Raw genomic sequence first — 23974 nt, 5'->3', positions numbered from 1 at the left:
GGAACGGCCATTTCAAAGACAAACTTTTTAAAGACAATCTTAAATACATAAGTGCTTTATATAGAAGCCCTACATGATGTATAGAAGTAAACTCTGATTTGGCCTATGCTTTGAGAACTTTGGACAAGGTATGTTAATTCAACATATATATATATATATATATATATATATATATATATATATAATTCAACATATAATTGAATATAACCATGGATAGTATATGAAAGACACAAAAGCATGGGTGCCTGGGTGGCTCAGTTGGTTAAGCATCCAACTCTTGGTTTCGGCTCAGGTCATGATCTCAATGTTGTGTGAGGTCAAGCCCCTTGTCGAGCTCTGTGCTGACAGTGTGGTGCCTGCTTGGGATTTTCTCTCTCTCTCTCTCTGCCCCTCCTCCATTCACGCTGTCTTTGCATCTCTCTAAAAAAAAAATAAACTTAAAAAAATATCTATACAAAAGCAGCAAACCCCTTCACTTGTTTTCAGTCATTCATGCACTATATTAAGCTGTGTGATTCACACCCCAATTGACAGCTACTAAGTAAACTCTTCTAGAAACATGAAATCTTAGTCTAATAATTCTCCCCATATGTTTCTGGCAAATAAATAATTGAGGCTTAAGAGAAATGGTAGCTCTGCTCTCATTTCAAAAGAACAAAGACTTAGTATCCATTTCCACTCTTAAAAGGATTATTCACAACATAGATCACTTAACATTGAAGGAGGCCAGTATTAAGATTTCCTTTTAATCTTATGGTGCTCGTAAAGTAGTTCAGGCCTATTTCCACACATCTGCAACTTAGATGTAGATGCACCACGTCCTCTAAAGATGTAACCCTCCCATTCTCGTGCTTTAAAAATTTCCAAAGGACTGCCAGCAGCCGTTTGGGCCAACTCAACTGGCTAATCAGCTGATGGCATTGGCCCAAGTCGATGGAAAGAGAAGGACAAGTCCGTCTTTGCTGTTGGACAGCAAGCAGGACAGGAATGAGACATCACTGTGCGCCTGGTCGTTTTGTTGGAAGCTTGCTCGGGCAATAAGGAATCTGGGCAAACCATGGGAAGCACAGTTCCTTCTTCATTAAGAGGAACTATGACGGAACAAAGGGCACCATTGAGTGAGGCAGAGCCCAGGAGGCAGGTGGTGCCTCCACCGCCCCCGTGGCCCTGCCCACCCTCCCGAGCACACCCAGAGGCCGCGGCCCCAACCAAGACACCAACATGCCTTCCTGAAGGACAAACAGAGCAACTGAACGAGGCCCAGATATGAACTGGTCTGTTTCAGTTCTCCTGATGTAAAATGAAGAAAATAAAGACACCTTGAACACATGCAGGCATATTGAGAAGACTTTTCTTTGACTACCTGCTTCGACGACCCCAGAGAGCCCAGCAAACCTGGTCGGCACCTGCTTTGTGTCTTCATAAGAAGGACTCACCTCCATTTCTGCCCCCACCTCCTGCCTGGATCACTTCCGTGAGCGTTGTTTGTTCAGCATGTAGCCTGTCCCCATTTGGCAGTAATAATCTAAGTTTGACAAGATTTAAGTAATTTCAAATTGTTTTCAAGGCTTGCTTTCAACTCATGTTTTAAATCGCAGCATACGAAGCATGTAAAACACTTGTTTCAATGAGAACATGATGCTTGCACTTAGTATTTACACAATATGAAATAAATCATGTCAGAATTAATAAGGTCTAATTCTATTAATGTCAGAAAAGATTAACGTAGGTTCTCTCTTCTAAGCAGACTTACCCGATTCTCTTTGAATTATTCTCGACAGTGTTAGAATTAGACTAAGCCTACAAATAAAATAGGCCAGCAAATAAATTGAAGTAATAAATTAAGACGCTGTGTAAATAAAGGTATCTGTGGTAAAAGGAGAAGATTTGATTGAAAACACTTAGTAGGTCTGTCATCGACGATGCACTTACTCGTCTCTGTCCCGGTGCTTCTAGCTGTCTCTGAATTGCGTTTGTTTTCTTTGTGTGTTGTGTATTAAATGAAATTTTCATACTTGGGATGAGAGAGTTAATGATAATTAGAAGAGGCATACCAAAGCAAGGGGTGTGATTTAACAACAATGACAAAAGAGGTTTCGACCCTTGGGTGGGAAGCCATCCTGATTCGAGGGAGCTAAAATGTGCACATAAACCTCATGAGTTTGCATGGTTAGAGAGAACGTGCACGGGGTGGTGGGGTGGGGGGTGGTTGACTGGAGTTATCCCTTTTATTTCTATCTTGGTTTCCTCCTACAAATTAGTGCTCATGGACAGGTGTTCTTGTAAGAAGAGGGAAAAAGAAGATGTCTCTGATTTAACCTTTTGCTGACCTTTTTCTATCCAGCCTTGTAAAAGCACTGCTTTTAAACAACAACAAAAAGTTATTACCTAAAAATATGGTTAGTACTCCCACGGGTAGTAAATGATATTATTCCTATAATTCACTGAGAGAAACACAGATCAAGCTGGAGGCAGAGGGCAGGACTGGCAAGGAAAGAGAAGAAGCAAAGTTGTCTGAAACAGTGTAGGAAAACGTAAGAACAATATATGGGCTTAAACTACCATGTTCTTAAAGAACAAATATTTAAAATAAAGAAAGTATTTATTTATTTTGAGAGAGAGAGAGCAGGGGAGGGGCAGAGAGAGAGGGAGACTATCCCAAGCACGCTCCACGCTGTCAGCACAGAGCCCGACGTGGCGCTCGAACTCATGGACTGTGAGATCATGACCTGAGCTGAGATCAAGAGTCGGACACCTAACTGACTGAGCCACCCAGGCGCCCCTGCAATACCGTGTTCTCAAGGGGCAGAGTACTTGACAGAGTACTTGTATTATGGATACAAGCACATTAGCTATTATGCATTTATATTATTTTTTTTTATTTTATTAAAAAAAATTTTTTTTCAACGTTTATTTATTTTTGAGACAGAGAGAGACAGAGCATGAAGTGGGGAGGGGCAGAGAGAGAAGGAGACACAGAATCGGAAGCAGGCTCCAGGCTCTGAGCCATCAGCCCAGAGCCTGACGCGGGGCTCGAACTCACGGACCGCAAGATCGTGACCTGAGCTGAAGTCGGACGCTTAACCGACTGTGCCACCCAGGCGCCCCTATGCATTTATATTATTAAAGGTATGTACTATTTAAGCTTAGTGTATATGGTGTTTATTTAAATTTCCTGGGGAACTTGGTGTAAGATTTATAACCCGTGAGCAGAAGTTAATCAACTCAGAGGAAAGTTTTTTTTCTAATAACGAAACAGAAGTAAGCCATCTTTTATTTCCCCCCAAGGAACATGGTTTGGAAACTGTGGGTTAATACACGGATCCAAACGTTCCGCGGAAAGGAATGAAAGGTGGACCACAAAGATGATCACTGCCAGGTGCATGTGGAAGTTCAACCTCATGATGTACAACTGCAACGTCAACTCTCCCCGAAGGACTCAACTAGCACCGTGGGGTGCGTCGGGTGGGGGCCTGCTGGGCTGGCAGGTGCGAGCCGGGAAGCGCTCTCTCCACGGAGGAGGTGCTGCTGGGGCACTGGGGTCCGTCAGACGTTTACTCCGAGCACAGCACTATTCCCGAAACTCTAAGTGACAGGGAAGGACGCTCGAGAGTAGCCCGGCCCTCGTTCAACTTACAAACAGATAGGATAGAGAAGACTTAGTGTATAAAAATTTGTGATGAGAATTAGCAAAAATGGCTCCCGCAAGCCAGTGCTGGGGATGAGGCGCTGAGGACAGTTGCTGTAGGGAATTTCAAGGTTAAGGCCCTTCGGACGTGATGGAAAATTAGGATGAGAGCACACAGATGGTGAGTGAGCAGGGAAAGCTCCTAGAAACACATATTTAACGTCAATAGAGTAAATAAATGATGCTTCCTGAATGGAATGTGTATCTGTAAAGTGACGTTCCACACGGGGGTTTCATAGTAGAGCCAGACTGGAAACAATCCAGACCTCCAATAACAGAAAAACAGCATAAAAAGGAATACTTTACTCATATCATGTAATTATGTAGTAACTGATAATTATGTTTTCCATAATAACACTATTTGATAATTTAGAAAAATCTCATTATATAGACTAAGTGAAAATAAAAATCAGGATACAAAACTTTATGTGAAGAATATTATTACTTTATTTTAAGCACGCAAGAATTATTTCTGGATCAAAACGTCAAAGTGACCACTGCCTGCAGTCCCCCCCACCCCGTGTCCATGCACACACAGCACATATGCACATATAACGTGTCCATGTTGTGTATACAGGCATTTGCACGTGTATACACAGGCACACATCACACAACTATGCATGGCCACACCACGCGCTTGTACACATACACACACAGCACGCGTTACACAGGCCATGCACACACAGGACACACACACACACACACACACGTGCATACAAATACACAGCATATTTCACACGCATGTGCACACTGCTAACTTTATCTTTAGACTTTTGTGCCAGGGCCTGGTGGGGTGGATTGCGACTTGACCCCTTTGGGCAAAATTGGGTTTGATAGGAATGCGGCTGTGCTGTCTGGTGATTGGGACAGGCCACCCGTTCCATTCCTACACACCCGACCCTATGTGAATGGGAATGGACCAAGGCAGGGGCACTTGGTAGACTAGCACTTTGACAAGCACAGTAGCCAAACCGGATGTCCCTTCCAAAAATGGACACGTTTGGGTAAAAATAAAAGACAAACAGAGAAAAGGAAGACCAGTAGCTGAGGGTAAAAGCATAAATAAATGGGTTATGCAATGAGGCAAATCTAATGTATTGATGCTTTATGAGAGGCTCAGAGAAAGAGCTGACATTGTCTTGCTCAATTGTATCAGATCCCTGCAGGAGTGAAGCTTCATGTTGCCAAGATCACCACTGCTCTGGAAACCAGAAAGGTCAAACAGAAGCCAAAAAACCCCCAAAACCCCAAAACTGGTGACATCACTGAGGGAGACGTTTTGGTCACATGATGGCGATGAGCTCTGACAACTGTTGGTGACTCAGTGGGACTCGACCAATGGGATGCTCTATGTGCAATCCTGGTATTGTTGGGGAGATTGTGATTACTGATACTGGTGGTCACGTGTGCCAGGAAGTTAAGCCAAAGTCACCTCAGGCTGTAGTAGTACCGATAACATTGTTAGTACCAATGGAAACACCAAGGGAAAATAACTGGCCTCACCAAGAACCAGATTTAGCTAACCATCAGCTGACTTCTGTGCTAAATGGCACTGCAAATTGGACTAAATGGCCCTAAATGGCACCTTTTTTCTAAAAAAAAAAAAATTATTTAAATTCAAGTTAGTTAACATATAGTACTGGTTTCAGGAGTAGAATTTAGTGATGTATCACTTATACACAACACCCAGTACTCATCCCAACCAACAAGTGCCCTTCTTAATGCCTGTCCCCCATTTAGCCCATCCCCCCCACCTCCCTCCAACAATCCTCAGTTTGTTCTCTGTATTTACGAGTCTCTTACGGTTTGCTTCCCTCTCTTTTTATCCTATTTTATTTTTCATTCCCTTTCCCTATGTTCATCTGTTTTGTTTCTTAAATTCAACATACCAGTGAAATCATATGGTATTTGCTTTCTCTGACCGACTTATTTTGCTTAGCATAATGCATTCTAGTCCCATCCATGTTGGTGCGAAAGGCAAGATTTCATTCTTTTTGATCTCTGAGTAGTATTTCATTGTATATATATGCCACATCTTCTTTATCCATTCGTCAGTCAGTGGACATTTGGGCTCTTTCCATAATTTGGCTATTGTTGAAAGTGCTGCTATGAACATCGGGGTGCATGTATTCCTTCAAATCAGCGCTCCTGTATCCTCTGGGTAAATTCGTGGTAGCACAATTGCTGGGTCACAGGGCAGCTCTTATTTTTACTCTTTTGAGGAAACTCCATACTGTTTTCCAGAGTGGCTGCACAAGTTTGCATTTTCAACAACAGTGTAACAGGGTTCCCCTTTCTCCACATCCTTGCCAACATCTGTTGTTTCCTGAGTTGTTAATTTTAGCCACTCTGACAGGTGTGAGATGGTATCTCATTGTGGTTTTGATTTGTATTTCACTGAAGATGAATAATCTTTTCGTGTGTCTGTTTGCCATCTGGATGTTTTCTTTGGAAAAGTGTCTTCTATTCATGCCTTCTGCCCATTGTTTCACTGGGGTGATTTGTTTTTTGGGTGTTGAGCTTGATAAGTTCTTTATAGATTTTGGATACTGATCCTTTATCCAATATATCATTTGCAAAGATCTTCTCCCATTTCATTGGTTTTTGTTGTTTGTTTCCTTCACTGTGCAGAAGGTTTTTACCACGATGAGGTCTCAATAGTTCAATTTTGCTTTTGTTTCCTTTGCCTCTGGAGATGTATCTAGTAAGAAGTTGCTGTGGCTGAAGTCAAAGTGGTCGCTGCCTGTTTTCTCCTCTAGGATTTTGATGATTTCCTATCTTGCATTTAGGTCTTTCATCCATTTTGAACTTATTTTTGTGTATGGTGTAAGAAAGTGGTCCAGATTCATTCTTCTGCATGTCACTGTTCAGTGTTCCCAGCACCATTTGCTGAAGAGACTGTCTTCTTCCCATCGGATATTCTTTTTTCCTTTGTCGAAGATGAGTTGGCCATACATTTGTGGGCCCATTTCTGGGTTCTCTACTCTGTTCCATTGAACATCTGTTTCAATGCATCTGTTTGTGTGCCAGTACCATAGTGTCTTGATGATTACAGCTTTGTGATACATGTGATACAGACTGAAGTCCAGAATCGTGATGCCTCCAGCTTTGGTTTTCTTTTTCAACATTACTTTGGCTATTTGGGGTCTTTTCTGGTGCATACAAATTGGCAAGGAAGAAGCCAAACTTGCACTCTTCGCAGACAACATGATACTCTGTGAGAAAGCCCTAAAGACCAGCAAAAAGCTGCTAGAACTGATACATGAATTCAGCAAAATTGCAGGACATAAGATCAACATGCAGAAATCTGTCGCACTTCTATACCCCAATAATGAAGCAGCAGGAAGAGAAACCAAGGAATTGATCCCATTTACAATCGCACCAAAACCCATAAAATACCTAGGAATCAACCTAAACAAAGATGTAAAAGATCTGTATGCTGAAAACTATAGAGAACTTATGAAAGAAATTAGAGAAGACACAAAGAAATGGAAAAACATTCCACGCTCATGGATTGTAAGAATAAACATTGTTAAAATGTCCACACTACCCACAGTAAACTACACATTCATGTAGCAATCCCTAACAAAATAAACACTAGCATTCTTCACAGAGCTAGAATAAACAGTTCTGCAAAACTTCTTAATAAGGTCCAAACAGCAGTAGATCAAAGGGGAAAAGGAATTATCAAATTAGTACAAAATACGAAAAATTATGGCTTTATAGGATGAATCGCTTGTTTCTTTAAATTAATCCCTACCCAACAGTGGATCCTCCAAGCATTAGGCATATGCAGAATGATACCATCGCTGTATCTTTCATATAAAATTTATACTAACTGTAGATCCTAAGACAAATGTGGTCATTTTTCTATAAGAAAGCCAGAGACTCAACACCACTAAAGGCGGGCAAAGGGGAGTTGTGTAGTAAAGAACCAACCATACCCAGAGAGGGTGGGCCTTTGCCCTGGGCTCCTAGAAGGTCATCTCTAAGCCCCTGGAATGTCCTGTCTGATAGAACTATCTCTGTTTACCTGGGGCCTTGGCCACACTGATAGCCTAAGTGTAATTTTTCATGGGGGCTATGAGCCATGTGGTATCGGCTCAAGTTCAAGCTTGAACACCAAGGTTCTTTCTGAACACCAAGGTTCAGAAAGCTTCCCTGGTTGGCAAAACTCCATGTGTATTGTCACATGTCATTGCCGGGAGAAGCCAGCCCTGCCCACAGTTCCATGGGACAGGATGGCGGGAAGCTCTAGGCCTGGGAGTATCCTGGTCACTGCTCCCAGACCACTCTTCTGCTGGCTGATTTTAATCTCTTTCCCTTTGCTATGACAAACCACAACTCTCAGTATAACAGCTTTCAGTGTGAGTTCTAGCAAATTATCAATCCTGACTGTTGTCTTGGGGGGATCCAGAACTTACAATTGGTGTCAGAATGGAGGGAAGCAGTCTCACTTTGGCAGAGTGCTGACTCTGCAGAAATACACACAATCATTTATGGAGTATTCGTACCAAAAATGCATTAAAGTTGAATGTGACTGTGAGAAACAATTAGATCCAGAATGTGCGACAGCTAATGAAAACAAACAGGCTGAAACTTTAATTATGTCAGCAATCTGAAATCAGGTACCAAAAAAGTGGAAAGAACTCTTCTAGTCTAAAGAGTTCATACATCATTCAGTGAAAGAGAGAAAATGTTTCTCCTAACCATGGAATGAAAGTCTTTTGTTTCCGACACTTTAGGCCAATGTGAGTGTCATGTCCATCCCTGGACCACTGGGATGTACCAGTGGGTTGCCGGTATGGCCTGATGTAAACCTGGATTTGGATGCAGTCTTGGCAGAGTTGATGGGGCTGCTCTGGTTTCTTAGTCTATTCAGAGACCACCCCCGAACTGAGATGAAGTTGTGTTTCCTTATCACCTATGTCCTATGCAGGAAAAGGAGTAACAACACTGTCCAAGGCATACACATACTTGTCCGGATTTTGGGTGCAAACACAGCAAAACAGTAAATTTAGGCCCCCTTCTCCTGAAACTCAAGTTGGACTACAAGCATGGAGATATGTATAGAATTTGGACTTCAACTGCAGAGACCTAACTTTGCTTTCATATAGCTCCTCATGACCCACATACCCTTAAGAGATGACGGACAAATAGTAGCTCCTTGTAAGCCACTAATTAGCACTGCTTGGAATATCACTTTCTATATTTTATACGTACTCCTGCCTGAGATATTGTTGCTGTGGATGGAAAATATCTCCAGCCATGAGTACCATGCTGCATCATGAAAGATGCCCCCCTGTCCAACCACGGGTGGTCGAGAGAAAGATTCAGATGTGTTTTTAATTTCTAGAGCCCATGTAACCAACTGGAAATATCTCTTTTACTTTCTGGTATCCAGTTTTTTAAAAGTTCTGCTTCCTTGGATCACTTTCTATTTTATTCTGTTATTTTTAGAATCACAGAATTGAAGCTTCAGAGGTCATTTCAGTGGCCATTATCAATCAGCATGTGGACAACACATAAGTCAAACCAATTACATACCCTTCTGCAGACGCTGGTGGCAAAAGGGCAGTCCTCTCCTTGAGCAGGGGTGAGAGGCACTTCTGAGAGCAAGGATTGACCCAGACTGTGTTTGGCCAGGGAGGCTACAAGTCAGCACTGGCCAATGACTGTTAGTTTTGACGTGGCCATGACTTTCTCTGGAGTTACCAACCCATCTTGATAACTGCCGCTTTTTCTCTACTTCCTTTTCGTGCTACATAGAGCTCCAGAGGTTAATTGATTTGTCTGTATCTTTTAAGTCATGGAGACATCCTATTGCTAGAGCATTTCCTAGAGTTTCAAGTACACATTTCTGTATTTTCTTAGTTTGTATTCTGCTTTACAGTCCTTCCTTTCATACAGGTAAATGAATACTTGAATTAAAACTCTGGCTAAACAGACAAAAAGTAAAAAATTGCTTTCTTGAGAAAAAATCATATTGCCATCCTTCCAAGATTACACGCTACTGCCAGCTCAAGACCCACCTGTGTGCAGGCCAGGCTCCTAACTGTCGATTTCTTTGCTCAGCGATGCCTTGTCACTCGAGAACCAGTCTTACTTGCCTTCTTGATGGAATACGTGATGTGGTGTCCTTCACATTCCAAAGGCTCCTTATTTCTGGATAGCCTGCAAAACATTTTCCTTAGACATTATTCTCAAAATTCACATCGTAAGGCTGCATGGCCTAGAAAACAGATCGGAGGCCTGATGTGACCCGTGTGTCATCACATACATGACACAGCCTAACTTGTTATGGACACTCAGATGATCTTGGGATCTAAAATCTTAGGATTTTAAAAATAACAGAAGAAAGTAAAAGCGATTCAAGAGAGTAAAACTTTTAAAAAAATTGAAAGCAAGTAAACGAGATGTTTCTAATATGTAAGATTGGATCTAGAAATTAAAAACACATCTGAAACACAAGTAATATTAAAAACAAAAGTGAAATTAAGAAGGAAGGAAATCACTTAAAAAAAAAACAGCAATTTTAAGTGAGTCAAATACTTGGTGAGACCCTACCCATGAAAGAATCTACAGATGATTAGCAAATGAATATAATGTTTTAGACACATGAATCTAGGACTGCGGCGAGGAATGCTGTGGTTAAGATGTTGAAGTCAGAAATGATAGGTGTATTGCTAGCAACGCACAAGTCCAATAGCTTTTAAGGAATCTATGGTATTTACTTCACAATATAATATGAAATTAAAATACAATGGCCATTAATCTGAAGTATTTTGTTAGAAAAGAAATCCAGATTTCAGTCATAGCAGTTTGGGTAATTTTGTCTCTGATTAGCCTAGAATAAACTGGCTTTATTTTTTAATTACAGAAAATAGGCTTATTTTTCTTTGTTTTGATAAAGGAAAAAAAATCAACACGATCAAGCCTTAAAATATTGTCTGAAATTCAATACTAGGACTAAATATGCAGACTGAAATAAGAAATCATAAAAGTGGCCCATTTTCTTTTATTGGTGGATTATACATTCCCTATAAATTCTCAAAAGACAAGTAAATACCAATTTGTAATAGTTCACAGCTACAGAATGGAAAGCTGGTCATAAAAGAGAATGGAGCAGACATATGTAGCGTTTCCACAGGAACACTGAACAGAAGGATGAACTATGGGAGCAAAATCAATTCTGGAAAAGGCTTCCTAACCTGTCTAGGTGAACATCAAACAGTGACTTCTGCATGTGACAAACCTCAGTATCAATATTCACCACACAGTAGACTGCCACTCATTCCTTACTAGCATGACACAAAGTACAAAATGCGAAAACCATTTCCATCTTTAGGGGAAGGATCAATTTTACCTGTGACTCGCTCAATCCTCTCCCTGATGTTCAATAACAGTTTATCCTTTTAAATGGTACTTAATTTAGCCTCAATTTATTGTCTGGTGAATGACGCTGGGCAAGACTGAATTCAGTAAGAACCCATCTTGCCTTCTTAGTCCGCATCCTTTCAAAGATGTTACAGCACCGATCACTGTAGCATTTTTAGCTTTACTTTTTCATGCAGTTTATTGAATGAAGACTACTAGAAAATCAAAGAATTAGTATAATCTGTTTCGAAAACCATATCAGGCTTCTGGTTGAAGGAGGAGGCATGAAGTGATCATGGGAACAATCGCTAAATGGATCAATTAAAAATGCATATATCTAAAGATGCCGGGAAGCATCCAGAAGCAGAGAGAAACGGGGAGAGTTGAAGCTCGAAAAATGAACTTGGAAGAAGGACGGAAAGATGTGACTTTGCAGTGCAGGCTCTGTGCTCAGCCTCTGTAGCTGTAAGTGCAGAAAAATGGTGCCGGGAGAGACCGCGGTCCCGTTAGTGGAGGGTGCCAGGCAGGGGCACGCAGAGCTGGAAGTGAAGTTGGAAAAAAGTCAAGGGAGGATTCAGGGCAGCATGAGAACCATAGGAGGAAAAGAATCTATAATGAGTTAATGGGCCCCAAAGATTAAGAGGCGATGTCGCACCCAGTAAATAAAAACAAGATAGTAAGAATAAGGGAAAGTCAAGACATGTGAAAGATGCCACAGGACCTGGGAACCAGGGAAAGAAATTGACAGTTCAATACAAGGGTGGGCTGACAAAGTCAGGACGATTTCTCTGAATTAGTATAAAAATAAAAGAAGAGGAGAACTATTTTTAAAACAGATGTATGTAATAAAATAGGAGTATTAAGCAGTTACATCCAGAATCCTGCTTATCTGTGCCTCTGTGTGTATGTGTGTGGGCATAGAGATGTACACAAATGCATTAAGAAAACACACGAGAAAAATCGCTGAACGGAAAAATTAAAAACCGCCCCATTAAAACCATACACAGCCCCCAGCAAAATGAACGCGATGGTTTAAACAGAGGCGTGTCTTTGTGAAATCTGAAAACACTAGGGCTGAAAAGACTCTAAGAGATTATAGAAAGAAAAATATGTTTTCCTGCAGAAACACACAATTCAAAACATGTTCATATCAACATACAACATACAAGTCAGTGCACAATAGAAGGGAAATAACGGATTCCTCTCATGCCTCAAAAAAAATGGTGGCCAAGAATACAATGGAATATGCCCTTCACATTGGGAAAGAAAATCATTTTCATCCTGGAAGTTTATGCTCATGAGATGTGAAGACTGAGAAGAAAATCAAGATCTCTTCTGACATGCAATGACTCAAAACCTTGACCCCTTGTGCACCTTTCTTTCAGAGCCTGGTTAGCTTTCCCCTGTGAATATCCCCCTTGCTAACCCTTCCACTGGAGCTCTCTTTGGTCATCTCTAAAATCTGTTTCCTCTCATCACTCGCCTGCGTCTCACCCAACCCCATTCCATGTAGCCTTCCTTTCTGTGTGCTCCCTGTGCAACACCCTTGCGTTTCTATGTCTCAGGGTGTCACTCTTTGTCTGGAAGCAGATCGCCATTCCACGGGCCTGTCCCAAACCTTTTCCGTGGCTTCCCACTGCACTCAGGAGATAACCACAATAGTCAAAGTAGCTAATGACAAGCTGGCATCGTAGCTGGGACCGAGCCTTTTTTAGAAGTGGAACCAAGTTCTCCCAAATCACCTGAGTCCCATAGTTGCAAACATAATGTACTATTTCTGTTATTATTATTTGGAGCACATAAAGCTCTTTCTTTTTGCACAATCTTATCCATGTTCCTTACTCTGCCCAATGTATTGCTCGCCCAATTCTTATTCTAAGTCTTGTGCATTCAAACTTCCTGTCTTCCACTCTACTGGGCTTTTCATTAAAGCAGGACTCGTGCCCGTTTTTGACAGGAACATCCAGAATATCGCCTGATGAAAAGAGTGCTGAAGAAAAAAATCATCTGCTCTATTTGAGATCAAGATGGCTCTCTTTGAAGAAGTTAGGACGTGTGTTTTTTATATGAATTGAAAACCGGACCATCTTGGGAAGGTTAGGGCTAATTTGAACAGCATATTGGCAAGATTCAAAACAGTCAAATGGTATTATAAAAATACTTGAACTTTACTTCCTTTTTTTTTTTTTTATCATTTCCCCATCTTTCTCTTCTTTCTTTTGGTAGTTTTTGGGCATTTTTAAATTTAGTCATGATACATAGATTTGGCACTGACTCCAGTGACTTAGATAGCCATGTTCATCAGAGCTCTTCAGAGAAACAGAACCAACAGGAGGTGTATATTTATTTAAAAAGAGTATTTATTTTAAGGAATTTAAGGCTCACGTGATTGTGGAGTCTTGGTGAGCCCCAAATCTGCTGGGGCAGCAGGCTGGAGACCCAGGAAAAAGCTCCAGTTTGCAGTCCGAAGGCAGTCTGCTAGAGAATTTAGGACAGCTGATGCTGCTTTACTCCAAGTCCACCAGTTTAAACGAAAATCTCATCCAAAAACACCCTCAAAGAAACACGCAAAACAACGTCTGCCAGATAACTGGGCATCGAGGCCCAGCCAAGTTGACGTACGGTCTCATTCTTACGATCAGTATCGCCAAATCACTGAAGCATGAGTTGCTGACATCACGGCCCTTCAACCCTGAACACTGCCTCATCGACCCCCCAAGAACAAAGCCTTACGGTGCGGTTATCAAATTCAGAAAACTGGTCATGACACAGTACTAGTATGTGATAAAGGATTACATTTGTATTTCGTTAGTTGCCCTATTGAAGTTCTTCCCCGGCATTTTGTTCCAGTCAACATGCAGTCAGGTATCACCTGTTTCATTAAAGCCACCATGTCTCTCTAGTCTTTTCCTGGGACAACCCCTCCATCTCTGCCTTTCCTGACACTCACATCTTTCGGGGCGTATTTGCAAATTGTCCACAGACTAGTGGATCTCCGATTGCTTCTTTCTGACTAGACTCAGGGGCCGTTTCTTTGCTGGCAGTGATGTTCCCTGAAGTGTGTGCACTCAGCCCGTCTCACCCGAGACACCCCACTGTCCCATTTGTGCGTGGGAGGTTAGCTTCAGGCTCTGGGCTGTGGTGCTGTCTGCAAGTGTTCTCCAGTACAGTTACCAGTTCCTGGTGCCATGAATAAGCAATCTCTGGGGAGACAACTTGAGGCTCTTTGATTATCCTGTTCCCAACCAATTTCACCCAGTGGTTTCAGCATTCATTGATTACTCTTGCCCGGATCAATTATTACTACTGTGGTTGCTAAGGGGCCATGCGACTACCACCATCATTCCTTCTGCATTTATTAGCTGGAATTCTACCATGAATAAGGAAGGCTTTCTCTCCCTACCTCCACCTTCTGAAGATAATTTAGTAAAAGTAAATTATAAGATAGTGTATAAAACTTAATCAGTTTCATAAAGAGTATGCTATGGCTAAACCAGGACAGACAGTAGATCCATGCCTGGTATGGATGGGTACGACCAAACCATTGACACATGAGTTGTGTCACGTGGACCCCAGATGGAAAACTCAGTCTGAATTTAGTCCTGGTTCTACTGATAACATGCAGGGGATGTGTTAGTTAGGAAAATCACTCACATGTCCAAGTTTTAGTATTTGTACTTATCCAATCAGTGTTTTGGGCTATTTAATATTAAAGCTTCCTTTTAGTTTTAATAGCCCATAGCTCTTGAAAAAAAATTCAGTCTTTGTGTGGCCTAAAGGATCTGTAAGAGAGGAAATTCCCCCTTCTCAGTCTTAATAACAGCCAGCTTGATTAACTGCAATTAGCCAAAAATTGGCAAAGAATTCTTAACCCCGTTAAGCTTATTTTGGTTCTCATCAAACTTTTAAATTCACTTACTTTCCTGTTCCCTTGTCTATTTGAAGCTTATTTTCATAAGTGTTTCTCTTTGGCAACCATATTTGGAAAATGCACAGATTGAGCACCAGTGTGGGAGGAATTACACAGCTAAAAAACATTCCATGAAATGAACACGGGTATTTCAGTTTGCTTCAGGATTAATTATAGGCTTACAATTCCCACATGAAAGCAGTCTGTGGGTTAGAAGGTTGGGCTGAGAGAATTGTCATCCCAGTCATGACATTCAAGGGGAGTGATTTACTCAAACAAAATCTGTACCAATTTCAACCTAAACTTTTTAAAAAGCCATATAAGCATTAAGAAAAATGGCCTTAGATATGTTCGTAGCAAATTCTGCCCTATAAATTCTAAAACAATGAGAAAAATGTGGTTCAAAGCTGAAGGCTGACAAAATGTATAACCTTAGGAACCGTTCAGGAATGGTAATTTTAATGTCGTTACTAATACTTAACAAGAATCTACAGAGCGGAATGAAAAATCATTCTGCGGATAACATGGGGAATGTAAAATAGTTAAGCATATATCAAAAGTTTAAAGTTTCAATTTCATAAACGCAAATATATTTGGTTGTTCCTCTTGATACTGTTTGGAGAATGAATTACATATACGATAGAACAATTTGTTATTTTCATGCTTGTCATTCTTAAATTGTAAATTGTAAATTGAAACGTATTGAGGAAGGTTTATAATTCCACTGTGATTTTCCTAGAAATAAAATATTTAAAAAATACATGATATATGGTCACTTTATCTATAGCTATCATCTGTTTGATGTGTATATGCATATGTGTACATAAATATATCTTTATAAATATATGAGCATAACAGACCATTTTTACTGAGTACTTCCTCGGAAAGGGGTGCTAAGCACTTCACATGAACGATGACTTTATATAAATTACATCATTTAATCTTTTTAACAGTTCTAAGATATTTACTACCATTCTCCCATTTTGCAGTCAAGGAAATCAAGTCAAAAGTGATTGAGTGAGTTGTCCAGAACCAGACTATTAAGAAATGGTAGACCCTACTGGAGACACAGATCTTATACAGCAAGTACTGTGTTTTTGCAGCTGACCCTTCAACAACACAGGGGTTGCGGGGTGCCCACCCCTCACACGGTTGAAAATCCACATGTAACTTTTGACTCTGGAGAAACTTAACTTCTAATAGCCTACTGTTGACCCAGAAGCCTCACCAATAACATAGCCGACTGACACATATTTTGTATGTCATATGCATTATACTGTACTCTTTACAATAAAGTAAGCTAGAGAAAAGAAAATGTTAGTAAGAAAGTCATAAGGAAGAGAAAGTATATTTGCAGTACCGTACTGTGTTTATTAAAAAAAAAATCTGCATTGTAAGTGGTCCCGTGCAGTTCAAACCCATGTTGTTCAGGGACCAACTGTATTCTTAAAATTTAGTTAATCAAATGACTTGATATGGATGCATTTCACTTTTTCTTCCAAGGCATATTTAATACATATATACATATATACATATAATTTGCATGTCTTTATATTTACATACATGTGTCTGTATTTACACTGACAAAAAACACCGTGTACAAATCCACCTCCATCTGGGTTTCAACATTATGAGGAGTCCAGCCTTGCCACGCGGGCTGTCCCGTTTCACGCTCTGATGGGCTGTGGCTGCACTCTCTGGCGAAGCGTTGTTCTTTTGGTCATTATTAGCCTTCGGAGCATCTAAGGCCCAAGGCTACGGGTCTGGGAAGCAAAACTCTTCCTAGAGATCTGTTAATGTAACTGTGTGAGGGGCTGCTCTTACTCGACCCCATGCTTCCCAGGTCTTACTACTGTGTTGACTGCAGAATACAGTGGCTGTGAACTTGAGAGTCAAACAGAATTCTTTGGGACTGAAACACAAACTCAGAGGAGTTTGCCTTCTGGCTCTGAGCCTTCCACATGCCGTCCACCATTCTATCAGCTGTTTTAGACAACAAGGCACCTGACAACAGGAGCCAATGCTATGGGTGTGAGCCCCCTGCCACCTTCCTCTGTTATAAAATGAGGTGTTTGTTGGTAGTGATTAACAAGACATTTTGAAGGTCTATGAATGTTGATTCTTGAGTGTTGTGGCGAGTGAAGGAAAATTTCTATCAATATTATAAACTAAAGTTTCTCTCTTCATTATGAAGAGTCCAGTGCAATCAACTTGTCACAGAGTCGATGGCTGGTCCTTCATGGAATGGTGTAATAGCAGGGCACTCAGAATTGGTTTCTCCTTTAAAACTCATCAACCTTGGTGAGTGAAACTGAATACATTTATGGCCATTATTTTAGAAATTGATATAAGTAACTCAATTGCTTCTCTATTTTGTATGCTTCCCTTTCTCTCCACTCCCTCTCCCTCCCCCGACTCGCCCTCTTCTTTTAATTGTTAAAGCACTTCTCTGAAAGCTATCTAACCTTGTCAGAAAGCTTCCACAGCAATTTAAGGATTAGTACAAAAATTGGAGCTCCGGGATTCTTTTTTTAAATTCTTATTTATTTGAATAAATAAACAAGAGTGCGAGTGGGGGGAGGGGCACAGGGAGGGAGACACAGAATCTTGAAGCAGCTCCAGGCTCTGAGCTGTCAGCACAGAGACTGACACGAGGCTCGAACTCATGGACTGTGAGATCATGACCTGAGCCGAAGTCGGACACTTAACCGTCTGAGCCACTCAGATGCCCCTGAGTGCCTAGATTCTTGATCTGGTCATGGTAGCACCAGCTTTTTGTTAGTCCAATGTCCCCCAGGAGTTATGAAACGCACAGTAAGTTTGAGAAGTAGAAATCCAGGAAGGAAGATTTGAGGGCAACCAAAGTGGACGACACCCCTCCCTTTTATTTAGAGCTTTTGATCACCAGAGACCTAATTTTATATTGCAATTAAAAAGACTTGAAGAATACCTCATCAAACAAGCATGCAAAAATGAAAGCATCGTGGAGCCAATTGGGTACAGTTAATTTTTAATTATACTCTCTTTCTGCTCTGACTGTATTTATTGCCAAGCAGCTGTAAGGGTAGAATCCACCAGAGGGTAAATCACTGGTTCCCTGTGAACAGGAATATTGTTATAGTACATCGTTCAGAAATAGAATACAAGTGAGGCACATAATTCAGAGCAGCCTGTTTTTTCCTCCTGAAATGTCACAGTAATACAATCCCATGTTGACAAAGTCTGGGTGCACAAAAACGTGTGGGAACCGTGGCTCTCAAATTTCCCTCCCTTCCACTTCAGGAAAGGTCCTGTTCCAATCAAAAGAAAACATTAGTGCCTGCATTTAGAAGGAAACAACACTAATTAGAAAAACAATCTTCCAATGCCTTTATTTATGTTCAGCTCCAGAACCATTTTTATCCCTTAAGAAATAAAAGGGAAATTGGTGCTTTTATGAGAGCTGAAATAGATTCCAAATCCTGCACATACTCAAGGTTTCGATCCTTTGTGCCCAAACACCTCAAACCTGCCACAGGACCCTACCCATCTGTGACAGCTGGCAAGACACCAGGCTGGCTGCATCCTTCTGAGATGATGCCTCCTGAGGTGGGCAAACCCAGGGTTTGTCAAAGATGCTATCATACGTTTGGGTGTGCTGACTCCTATGCAGTGAGAAATGGGACCTAGGATAGCTTTCGGATCTATTGATCATGGATAAAATTATGCATAAAAATAAAAGCAAGACAGTGACAGCTATTGTCACTGCAAATTCTCTGAAAATACAGATTCCAGGATAAATCTTTTGGAACTACACGGGTTCTCAAATACAAACGAAAAGAACTACAGTCAGTTCCCAATAACATGGAAATCAGTCAAGTGTGCAAATTCCTTGGGATACGTGTTGATGCACTGATAAAGTGTTGATGTTTAAGCACAGCAGCGTTATAAGATTCTTACTGTATTTGTACAGTGTTATATCTTATTTATCAAGGGCAAAAAAAATTTTTTTCAGTTTCTTAAAGACACACATAAAATCTTAATCATCACTTTTAACATAAAATGAACCCAGCACGCTTCACCTCTCAGATAAGCCTCAACACAAGTGCCTACATGAAAGGTAGGATTTCCCACCGCACCCTCCCCCTCCCCCGCCCCTGCCATGTTCACATTGTTTTGTTTTTTCCCATTCTGGGGTGGCTTTGCTGCTTGGAAGAACTGTCACAAGGGAATGTTTTATGTTTTATTTTAAGTTATATTTAGACTTGTTTTTAAGAAAAATCTGTAGCACAAGTACTGAACATTAGATTGGTGAACGCAACTTTTACTCCCATAAGGGTGTTAACTTTTTAGTTTACTTTTAAACTATTATCTTAAAGATGGACAGAGAGAGAGAGAGAGAGAAAGAGAAAGAGAGAGAATCTCAAGCAGGCTCCAGACTCAGCACAGAGCTGGATGTGGGCTTGATCCCACGACCCTGGAATCACCTGAGTGAAATGAAGAGTTCAGTGCTCAACTGACTGAGTCACCATGGAGCCCCAACTTGTTCTTTTTCAACCCTGTGTGATGTGTACCTAACTCCCCAGATTGGGTATTTATTAGGAGAGCTTTGGAGTGTTTCCTTTGTGACTGTTAGATCCAGGGACCATTTGATACATGTGTTTCTAATTGACTTGCACTTAGCTCATTGGAGTCTGGTTTTGTGGAGGAAATGTGATGTCCAAGAAGGCGCTGGGAGGCACTTTTCTTGGAAAAAGGAAGTCATGTTCCTTTATTTTATAGTTTACAAACTGACTTCTAAAGATTGGCATTTACTTCTCATGTATGAAATCATAAAGTTCAAGTACGTTCTGAATTTGGCAAGGCGCTCTTCCATTTCTGACGAGGATGATGTCAGGGATGGGCTGTAAGGAAAAGAAACTGCAAACACCCCTGGACCAAGGAACCAGAGACTGCATTCCCAGGATTCCTTTCTCTTGGAACTCCCTTCGATTGAGGCCAAATCCCTTGTGTACAGACATGTCTACACACGATGTCCTACTTCCCAGTAAGTCTACAACAAAGTTATAGCCTCTGGAAAAAATCTGTTTAATATTTTAAAAATTCATTTCATTTTTTCCTAAAGATTGTATTGCTGCGTGGCATCTTTCCAACCTCCAATACATAGTATGTTTAAATTTTGATAGTTCCACTGTAGAAAATAAGTCATGTGTGCTTCTCCGTATTATTGGAGAGCAACCCAGTTAGTTGCATGTAAAGTTCAAAGCCTTCAGAGACACAGATTTTGGTTCTTCCTGCCTTCCTGGCTATGTGACTTTGAACAAAATGCTTTATCTATGTGTTTCAATGTCTTCATTTATACAATGGGGGGTATTAATGCTCACCTGTGATTTTGGCAAAAAATAAAAAAATAATAATAAATAAGTAAAGGAGATCATGCCAAAAACAAAAACAAAAACAAAAACAAATAACAGCGGGTGGCATACTAGTGACTTAACAAATGCTAATTTCCTTCCTCCTTAGCAGGAAATCTCCCCATCATTATTGACAGCCAGTCCATACAATGAGCTCTGCTGGATAACAAAAACCACTTCTAATCACGTTTCTGGAAGTGAAATTCCTATGGCAACTGAGATTTATTATCTTCTTGGAGAATTCAAAGTGTTCGATGCAGAGTGAAACTACATTTCGAACCAGAATTTCAACATATTTAATTAAAAGTTTTAATCATTCATGATAGACTTTTTGACCTCCTTCCAAAGAAGAAAAAAACTGGAGAGCTTCTAGCCAGCTTTTGTTTCTGCCCCCTCGGCATTTCTTTCATCACTGCCGTATCTTCTGAGCATCTCATCAGCTCTGACAACACGGCCCAGGTCTGTGTGCTAATCCACCAGAGCACGGAGAAGGAACACCACTGTGTGGATGCTCATTCCACCACAAATCATCTTTCGGAATGAAGGGAAGATTAAATATATATATATATATATATATATATATATATATATATATATATATGTGGGTGTGTCCATAACTTAAAAAAATCTTTAAAATCCATCTCCAATGTTTAAATTTTAAAAATGTCCTTCATTTACTATCTCACCCAAGCATGTTAATAGTCTATGCAATATTTTATTATGTTGGAGCCACAGTGGAATTGGGCAGGTGTCTGGAATCCATAAAACCAGGGAATTTATCCCAAGTACATGTTGTTATATCTGATGAGGGAGCATAAGGAAACCTGACCGTAAAGCACAAGCTAACAACACCTCCACCCCCTCAGGTGGGAGATGTGTGACTTCCCCCAGGCTCTCCTGGCTGCAGAAGAACCGAGAGAAAACAAAGGGTTAACTGATAGCGATCTCGTGCAGGATAGGGGTCTCCACCAGTTTACAAATGTCTTAATAAGTGACAAGAAAAAGGCAGTCTTGTCAATAGCCTAATCTCCAAAAACCTATAGACTCAGTGTCCTGGAGCCCCGGCATCACCATCCCCTCCACAGTGATGTGAGGAACAAATCAGAGCGTAGTGGCAGGTAAAACTAAATTTCCTTATAACCTGCAGCCCATTGACAAATACTGGAGCCAGGCAGAGCAACACATTCTTCCAGGAACTCCTACCGTGTTAATGTTAATGCTTTGCTACAGAAAAAACCACCTTAGTTTGAGGATAGCTCGACCTCCAGTTTCTTAGGAGTCCTCTTTAGCAAACGAAAGTCCTTCTGGAGGCCTCCCTTTGGCCTTTACCTCCTCCAACTCCATAGTATGTAAACAGTCACTGTGCACAACCCCAGGGCAGCTTTTCCTGCCCACGGGTCGTGTCTCCTGCTTTAATAAAATCACCTGTTTTTTGGCACCAAAGACGTCTCAAGAATTCTTCCTTGGCCATCAGCTCTGGATCCCCATCACTCCAAAACCCCGTCAAGATCTGTTCGAACACGTCAATATCTGTTGGGGCATCATCACTAACGGTGCTGCTGTGACCTTGCTTGGACCCCACTGCTGCGCCACACGGCCTTCTGCTGTGCCCAGTCTGTGGTCTTCTGTGACAGCAGCCTGAGTGGAGGAGTAGGCAGGAGACATGTAGGCAGGAGTAGTTAAAAAACAATCACCTTGGTGGTCTAGTTTGGGCTTCTATTTGTGTATTTTCCAATTATATGTGTTCATCTGTGTGCGTTCCATATCCGCAGACCCTCCTGGCCAATAGTGGGGTATCATCTTTGTGTTGAGCCTTATTATTATCATTGCTGAATTTTTGCTTTTCAGTTGTCTGAGTTCACTTCCAGCCCGTTCCCTCACCACCATAATGTGGAGGGAGAAGTATTAATGAAATTTTCTTGGCAAAGCGACTTGTTTATTCATTAGCTTCTCTTCTCTTCAAGTTGCTTCTCTCTGTCCGCTCTCCTTTGCTACATCCTCTCGCCCAGCTTGCCCATAGCGTGGACGGGGAGAGGGAGAACCGAAGTGGTACGCACCAGTTTTCACCATGACTGTTTTCTCAGCAGCTAAGGAAAGCCGGGGAATCACATACGTGGTTTAGAGCAAGATTCTTCGGCCTTGCACTACTGACACTCTGGGCCGGGTGATTCTTTGTGTGTGTGTGTGGGGGGGGGGGGGTGTCCCGTGTACCGTACGGTGTTCAGCGGCATCCGGTCCTCTACCGCTAACCGTCTGTGACAGCCCCCTCCCCCAGCACGAGAACAGACAACGTCTCCAGATATTGTCACTGTCATGTGTGTGGACAAAAATGCTCTCTCGCTTGAGAATGGCTGGTTTAGAGACATTGTCTCTTAGTAAAGAAATGACATTCAGAAAGGATATATTTACATGTAGTTACTTGAACAGCTTGGTATCAGATAGTATGGAAAATAATTTATGATTACCAGTAACTACAATGGCTCACTCACCCGAGCACCTGCTATGCCCAACATACTATGCCACATTCTGCACATACATAATTTTATCCTTAAAAGAACACTAAATGCCTTGCAGAGGTAGATATACATCTAGGCAGGGTGTACAGAGAACTTTAAATTCTGTTGGCTTAGAAGTTACATGACGCATCCATTGGCAGACCCTCCTATGTTTTCCTCACTTTTTTCACAATCAATTGATCTGTTTTTTTAAAAAATATTTTCCGCCATTGATTTCTAGTAGAATGGGTAGTCATGAAATGATACTTACCTTAAATTCCTTCTCTGAAATAAGTCCTGCCATTTTATTTGATTTTCCTGTGTTCTCATCAGTGTTGGGCAATGCAATTAATTGATTTTCTTTTCTGTGGACGTCAACTTGTGTATTTAAATGTATTCTTGCCATTTAAACTGTCGCTTTAGGAAGTAAAATGACAATGGAGTTTGCCTTTTGGCCCATGGGGATTGTCAGTAGAATGATGTTACTTTGTTACATGGATTTTCTTCTTCACTGATGAAAATTGATTTTCAGTATGCAGTGCAGGATTTTCAAAAGAGAGAATTGCACAGTGAATACAATTACCATTTTATATGTCTCATGACTCATTTTACACTCACAATCTTCATGTAGTACAGAAGAAGAGAGATTTTTATTTTCATTAAAAAAGTCACATTTATCTAAGAATATTCCTCCAGAATACGGTCATGTTATCAGAAAATCTGCGAGCAACTTGTCCAGCTGAGCGAGTGAGAATTCATAACTCACTGTCAAGTCACTGATGCACTGGTAGAGGCTGAAATTAAAACCGCGTCTGAAGACAGATTGACATTCAAGGCCAAGTTTCTACCATCGTCTACAATTGATGATAGAATTTTACCGGACAGGCTCATCTGGACAACTTGAAAAATTATTTCATATCCTGAACTCAAATGATTAATAAGTATTTTATTCCTCTCAATAAATCACGGACTTACTGAAGATAAATGAACAGCCTTCTCTATGTCCAAAGTGCATCAATAAAGAATTCTGTATGTTAAAGAAAAAGTGACTCCCAAGTTATAAATGTTAAACATGCTCTTGCATTCCTAAGGGAAGACACCTTCTCCATCA

At 41.0% G+C, this 23974-nt stretch overlaps 1 long non-coding RNA gene across 1 annotated transcript in view; it reads right to left on the bottom strand.

Annotated features, from left to right (window-relative positions):
- Positions 1–5463: 5463 nt before the first annotated feature.
- Positions 5464–23974, bottom strand: part of LOC113603715 (uncharacterized) — a 117106-nt gene continuing 98595 nt past the window's right edge. The window contains exons 3-4 of the long non-coding RNA XR_008299871.1: positions 9721–9862; positions 5464–8163 (exon numbers count right to left, since the gene is read on the bottom strand). This is a non-coding gene — a long non-coding RNA (uncharacterized LOC113603715). The remainder of the gene's footprint in view (positions 8164–9720; positions 9863–23974) is intronic.

This window comes from Acinonyx jubatus, chromosome B4 (assembly GCF_027475565.1).
Source record: "Acinonyx jubatus isolate Ajub_Pintada_27869175 chromosome B4, VMU_Ajub_asm_v1.0, whole genome shotgun sequence".
In the NCBI taxonomy this organism is placed as follows: domain Eukaryota; kingdom Metazoa; phylum Chordata; class Mammalia; order Carnivora; family Felidae; genus Acinonyx; species Acinonyx jubatus.
This window is presented reverse-complemented; position numbering and strand designations above follow the sequence as displayed.